This window comes from Ornithodoros turicata, chromosome 1 (assembly GCF_037126465.1).
Source record: "Ornithodoros turicata isolate Travis chromosome 1, ASM3712646v1, whole genome shotgun sequence".
Taxonomy (NCBI): domain Eukaryota; kingdom Metazoa; phylum Arthropoda; class Arachnida; order Ixodida; family Argasidae; genus Ornithodoros; species Ornithodoros turicata.
In genome coordinates this window covers 222814263-222821467 of record NC_088201.1, presented here as the reverse complement: position 1 = coordinate 222821467, position 7205 = coordinate 222814263, and the positions used below count along the sequence as shown (strand labels likewise).

At 43.5% G+C, this 7205-nt stretch overlaps 1 long non-coding RNA gene across 1 annotated transcript; it reads right to left on the bottom strand.

The window, feature by feature from the left end:
* Positions 1-2006: 2006 nt before the first annotated feature.
* On the bottom strand, positions 2007-6872 carry LOC135376998 (uncharacterized). The gene is made up of 3 exons (XR_010417968.1): positions 6088-6872; positions 5844-6018; positions 2007-2120 (listed from the first exon to the last, which is right to left on the bottom strand). It is a non-coding gene; the product is annotated as an uncharacterized LOC135376998 (long non-coding RNA).
* Positions 6873-7205: the final 333 nt, after the last annotated feature.

The following is a 7205-nucleotide window of genomic DNA, read 5'->3' as shown; positions in this document are numbered from 1 at the left end:
ATATGTATGTGTAATTTGACGTGACATTTGTGATGTGTGAACATTCAACGTAGAATAACGTACAGAATGTGACCTTTCTCGTTAAGACTCCCCATGTAAAACATCACTTTTCCTCTTATTCATTTATGCCTCTGCTAACGATTTCCAGTGTTTTTGTGCACATTTCAATATTAAATACTGTATTCCAGACATCTACGCTCAAAATACGCCTATTTCTCCTAGTAAAGTTCTTGCTTGGCAAGCAGTTTTCTGTTTTACATCACATTTGGCCCTAGCAGCTTTAACTCTTCTAATAACCCTGTTCTGCCTTTCAAAAGCAGATATTCATTTCGTAGCCTGCTTTTAATGTCCGTATTCACGCGTGTCGTCTGGCAACAATGACATAAAGCCGATATCATGCCGATATTATTTCGTTATTTTGTAACCTGCACTGAACGTCCGTATTCACAAGTGTCGTCTGGCAACAATGACCTTACCGTACCCCTGCTAAATCTACACCCATCCGTGCGCTGTGGGCGCGTTACTAAACTACAGCCGTATCGTCGTCTAAAAATTCCTCCAACACAGACACAATAAGCATACCTCCCATTACGATTTCCTGTAGAACGAAGCTTGAGAATGTCCCCAGTTCCACATCTTCTCGCCCGTCATGCCAGTCCGCCATTTTGAGCGCAGAGTAACTCTAGCCGTTCGAAAATTACGGTCAAAGGTGGCTACTCTAGAGTCACGTGACGATAAAGGCTCTGACGTCGTTACCCAACTCCTGGCTACTCGGGTTGAATAAGAAAACGCACCCTCTGTGTTTAGCTTCCCCTTTACACGTGAGCAGTAAAAGAAGAAGAAGCCTTGCAAGAAGCAGAAGCATGAGAAGCCGAGAAGGTATGATTAGTGGTGGATTAAAAAAGACATGTGTAGTCCTGCTTACTAGTGCTGTAACTGTGTCGTGACACGTTGCGTTGTGTTGTGGATTAACTGATACACTGCTGTGAGCTCGGACAGAGCAAGGCTGGCAGACTTCTTACGACAGTGCGGCTTGAGATCGATTCACATTGCGAATGGAGTGCTCCGGCTCAGTAGCGTCGTGTGTATCAAGTGCTGCACGTCTTATATTAGGCTTCTTTTAAGTGTATCTTGCTGACACTGCGTGTGAGAAAAGCACTTTTGGAGCAAAGAGTCGGAGAAGTACACTGGTTCATCAGTGTAGACGCTGTTTTCCAGTGTTGGACCATTTCTGGTTTCTCTCGCTAAAGTTACTACCGTGTGTAGTGAAAACGTCAATGCACACAACAGCAGTAACCTGTTAGCCACGCATTTCCTGATAAAAACAGGTTTATGGAATACATAACAACTGAAGCGTTGAACCTGTTAGCGAACTGGTTCCGAGTTGCAAACCGGAACTGAACCGGAACGAAATCCAAGCAACCGGAACCCGAGCCGAACTCGTATCGTATTTTTTTCGGTTCGACACCATGGTTTCTATGACATGTAACGCATTTTCCAACTGAAGTTACTATTGAGCGAATTATGGTACACTTGATTGTTTAAAGCTTCCAAAAAAACAATGCTAGACTCCACCATCATTCTGTCCCTACAACCCCTTGCCTTGCAACTTATGTCTTGTGAACAGGGAATATCACACTAGAAAAGACTACGCTTGTGTATTGTTTGGCAAGCCCAAATAAATCGCTTTATTTACATTTTCCACCAATCAGCAATATTGAGACCTGATGCAAATACAAATGTCCAGAAGGGAACTACTTACAAGATATTCATATATATTCAAATGCAGACATGGCAATTCTCTTTTTGTACCTCAGCACAGTACCAGCACACTACCTCAGCACAGTTTGTACCTCAAAATTACCTAACTGTACAGGATCACCAATCTTAAAATATCTCAAGAGGGGAATCACATCAAGCTCAAAGAAAGAAAAAATGGGCAGTCAAAGCTCCAAAAGGCAAAATAGATCCAGAAAAATCTGAATAATTGGCTGCGGTTCTGATCTATGTACCGTTCATGAATGGAACATGTTACCTCATTGTATTGCCTCCATGCCAGCACTAGAAGAGACAGCCTTCCAGATCGCTGTTTTCGTGTTTTTCTCTGGTCTTTTCTTCTTCTGCAATAGCAAACATGGCTATAGTGGAACACAAGCAGCCAAGGACAGGATGAGACAGCTACAACGCAACCTGACCTGATCCAATGGAACTGTTAATCTGACTGTGAGCCTGGAACACACCAACAGAGAAACACAACACAAGCTGCAACATTAACAGAGAGGCAAATGAGCTGTGGCGAGCTATACCTTGGGAGAAAGTCAACAAGTAATTCATGAACAGGAATGAGTGCCTGAAACGTAACATCCCTGACTGGTAGCAGGAGAGTCCATGTTCAATGCATGGTGCTAACACTGACTGGCTTTTTCATGAATTGTTTGTTGAAGTTTCCATGTGGCTTAGAACATGAACATTCATCAACCATCGAATGCTGATGAGGTGATGAGGGTTCGTCATCCCAAACAGACTCAATTTCTTGCATGCGTACCTAGGGATGCTCACCACTACAGAAAAAAAATAGTGATAGTTAATGGATAGTCATGTTTACCTTATAATGCACATTAGAAATAATACGGTTGAGAGCATGTAAATTTTAATGAGACGAGTCAACAACAACAACAACAACCTTATTTCGAGATGGGGAGTTTCATCGCCAGGGGCGACACTCTACCCCATTGCTGGTGGTGATGCGGGGAATGAGATACTGAGCCCCTTCACAATAAGGATCGAAGTCCTATGGTATCCAGAAAGGTGAAGATAGCTTTGAGGGCAGAGTGTTGGAGGGCTCGATGTGGGCAGGGACCAAGCAATTTTGTGAGAGAGATGGGCGAGAGTACGGTTCGGGAAGGTTGATAGTGTGGGCAATGAAGAAGAATGTGCTCTAGATCTTCTATAGCACCGCAGTGACTGCATTGTGGAGAGCCAACTTGCCTCAAGCGGAAACACCACTGAGCTGTAAAAGCCACATCGAGGCGCACTATTGACGAGACGTGTGTCTAACTAATGTGGCGTATTGACGAGAGCTGTGTCTAGGCATGCGGAAAGCGAGCGCTGGATCAACTCGGCCCACCATGGCTGGGGGCAGAATGTCAGCGGTTCTTTGGGGGGAAGTCAGAGGAGTCTGGAGGCGTCGAAGGACGGAACGACGACCTCCTCTCAGCAGCACAATACGCGTCCCTCTCAGAGACGAGAGAGCGGCTTCTGCAGCGCGATCGGCCTGTTCGTTCCCTGCGACACCTCAATGGGCGGGAACCCATTGAAGAAGCAGCCTGTGCCATGCTTCGTAGACAAAGTTGTAAGCCCTTAACACATCCAACACAGGCAGTGCGGATGAGCCTCGCATGCCAGAATTTTCAATTGCTTGCAGCGCACATGTAGAGTCAGTGAACACGACCCATTCCCGCGAGGTAAAATTTACGATATGCTGCAGAAAGAAAAGTATGGCTATAGAGTTCCGCAGCTGTGGATGAAGTCTGATGGGACAGGCGACGTCCTTCGACTACGCCTTCGGACGGGATGACGAATGTCGAGGCGGATTTGCCATCGCGAGCTGCGCCATCGGTCTATGGTGCGGTAGAGATAGGAAAGTTCGCGTCTACCAGAGCATAAAAATGGTCTCGAAGGACTTGAGGGGGAACCTATTCTCTTCGTTCCTGGTGTTGCGGAAAACGTAGGAAGGTTGCTGTCACAAGCAGAGACCAGGGGGCGTCTGCCGGTGTGGCGTCCTTAGCTGCGAGGCCAGTGAGAGCCTGGCGTGTCCACTGACCTTGCTTTTCGCAAGTGTTGATCAGTTATGTACTGAAGATCGAACGACATGCTACTTCATGAAGTCGTCCATATCGCCTGTACGCGAGTCAGTATTTCTTCGACCTGTTTCAGAAAGTGAAGCATGTAACGTGTTTTCGAGATTCAGAAACAGCAACTCGTGCGAGAAAGACGAGATCACAATTAAACCAGTTAAGTTCGTAATAGCCATAATTTCTGCTCCTCTTGCTCATATACATAACTTGTCATTATGCACTGGTGTCTTCCAAACAAATACTCGTATGAAGATAGCCAAGGTCACGGTTGTTTCGAAGGGGGGCAGTGAGAAAGACCTGGGAAATTATCGCTAGATTTCAGTTTTGCCGATATTTTCCCCGTGTTTAGAGATTCCAGATTTAGACATTCCAGATTGAATGCCTTATTTGATAAAAACCATATTCTCGATGACTTTCAACATGGCTTTAGGAGTGGACGGTCTACAGAAACTGCCTTATTGAGACAAAAGGAAGTGAACATTAACCATTTGGAATCTAAATTATTAACATTAGGTGTACTCCTTGATCTCAGCAGGCCATTTGACTGTATAAATCATAATATCCTTATTTTCAAGTTGGAACACTACGAGGTACGTGGCATAGTTTTACAGTTGTTGATATATTATTTAGAAGAACAATATGTGCAACTTGGACATGACCTGTTGTCACCATTGGATAAAGTTAGGGAATAAATGTTAATGAAGGAAGCACACTTCCACAGGGAAGTGTGCTGGGGCCTCTTTTGTTCATTGTATATCTTGATGAATGTATGTCAGTTTGAATGTGAATTTGGTAACGTATGCGGATGATACCAGTATATTTTTTGGTGGTGGTGATGTTGATTCGTTAATTGACACTGCAAATGACGCACTTTATCGCCTAGTGAAATGGCTCACAGAAAACTCGTTACGCATTTACACTAATAAAACGAAAGCTATTAGTTTTGGTCAGAAAAATAAAAATACAAGTAAGTAGCCAATTAGTCTTTAATGGCACACCAGTTTTAATTGTGAACTCTGTCTAATGCTTAGGTGTAGTTTTCAATGAACAGCTAGAGTGGGATGAACATGTTGAGTGTATACAGAGGAAACTGTGCAAAATAGTTGGTATATGTAGTAGGTATAGACACATGTTCCCCTTCCGCATTAAGTTATTAGTGTATAATTCCCTATTTGTCTCGCATCTTAACTACTGTCACTTAATCTCGGGGACAACTTCGATGAGTAATGTGAAACGTCTGCTAGTTTTACAAAAAAAGGTAATTCGTGTAATTGCGAATATTAGATGCCGCGAGACTACAGAAGGGTTTTTCAACTTGACAATATTATAAATATTTTATATATCTATAAACAGAGACTCCAGTGTTTACAGAGAAATGTTCGCCGATACTCCTCAATGTCTGAACTAATTAAACGACAACGAAATATAACTTCCTACAATATTCGCCACAAAATTAACTGGAACGTCCCGCGTGTCCGGACCAACAACGGATGCGAATCGTTATCATAGCGTCTATCTGTCTTTTTAAACAGTTCTTATTTTTTTGTTGTTATCTTTCCCTCTTGCTTGTATGCCCATGTATGCTCGGATCATTTCCTTTTCCTTGCATGTCAAGTGTTTGGGAGGTGGGAACTAGTCAAGCTAGCTGTAGCTTTTTCCCCAGTTTCCCCATCAAATATTATTTGATGAAATAAACATTCAATTCAATTCAAAATAGTTACAATTTTTCTTAGCTTTCAGAACACAGACAGTACATTAATAAGAGCAGACAATGTTAACATGAATTCTGGGCTATTCTTCAATCAAACAATCACAGATAGTAAATGCACCTTCCTCAATGGACGTTGATGAGAGTGAAAATTCTAAAACGTTATCGGTGTCGACACCAGCTTCTGCGTGTCAGAAAGGATTGTATGCCCAACGGTAATCCAGCTAACAGTAACAAAAATGTGCTAAAGGCAAATTAACTGAAGTAATGTAACCTACCTTCTATATGCGACAGTGAAGCGCTTGTACCACCCCGTCCACAGGAAACAGAGTTTGGACAGCAAAAGTGTTTGGACTGGGAGATAGCAGTTAATCGGAATGGCGACCTTTGTTTTCCACTATTAAAGCAGAGGTTGCAATGTTGAGGGCAGATTTAAGAGTGGTGCCAAGATGTCTGCAAGAATGGACCCATGAAAAGCGGAATATAAGTGAATGCTCACATTATAACATCGCATTGTCACACCTGTTGGTGGCAGCTAGACTGCAACTAACGTGTCATCAATGTCTTCATGCACCAGATGCAAGCCTGACCCTGCTTCATTTCCGCCTTCAGCGTGCACCTGTGGTAATTCAGAAGTTAGATTATCAATACTGTTGTGTTGTTAATCGTGACTATATCAGAGGAAGCGCAGTATGACAGCTGCACAATCGATTCATGAAGCTTCCTATTTTGATATCCGAACGCCGACTTACCTTAGCTCTCGTTTTTCGCCTTGATCCTCCGTGGCACGTTCCAAATTTGTGTGTCGGTTATCTCACTTCAGATGATTTCGTGCCAAGATTCCAATTTGCCTCCGGAGCCGCGCGTATCCTATGATCACATTTTCGGACGACATCCTTAGAGTGGAACTCAGTCCTCACGGCTGTCTCTGTCAGCCAAGCGATTAGCATTGCTTGGTCTTTGAGGAACGCATAATAGGTAACCACTTGAATGCTCCGATCAATTCTTCTAACAGCGTAGCACCGTCGGATTCTAGACATCTTCGCCGTGGCATATCACGTATCATATCGCTTCAGCTCATAAAAGTCAAGGTGAGCACAAGAAAGTGCGCTTTCCAAATGACGCCGTGCCAAAGAAATGTTCACATGCTTTGTTTCAGTCTTAGCAATAACATAACGGCTGTTCGAATGTACGATGCACAGAGAATGAAACCAAAGAAACAAAGCGGCCAAGTCAAGAGTCCATGCCAAGCCCAAGACAGATAAACCTTGAGCAGTGACGTCGGTGCGCCATTGCGGAGGGTTTGCCGACGATCTGACGGGCGGGCTGGGAAACTATAAAAAGAAATGTTTTCTAAAAAAACTACAAACAGTTGGACCAAGATATTTCCCACACGTGTTTAGTGTTCGTGAATCAACACGCAGCGCGAGTATCGCTCAGTTTTGGGGCACTTCAAAATCGACATATGTGACCTTTAAGCACCACTTTACCGTGAAACCCGTATCCAATATCGTCATAGTCAATACAACCCATTCATACCTTCTTTTCGGCTTTGACCCCTAGGATTCAGAGTTTTTGATTATTTAACATTTGTACATCTGTATGTTTGTTGTTTGACTTGCCGCCTTTCACTTACGCCC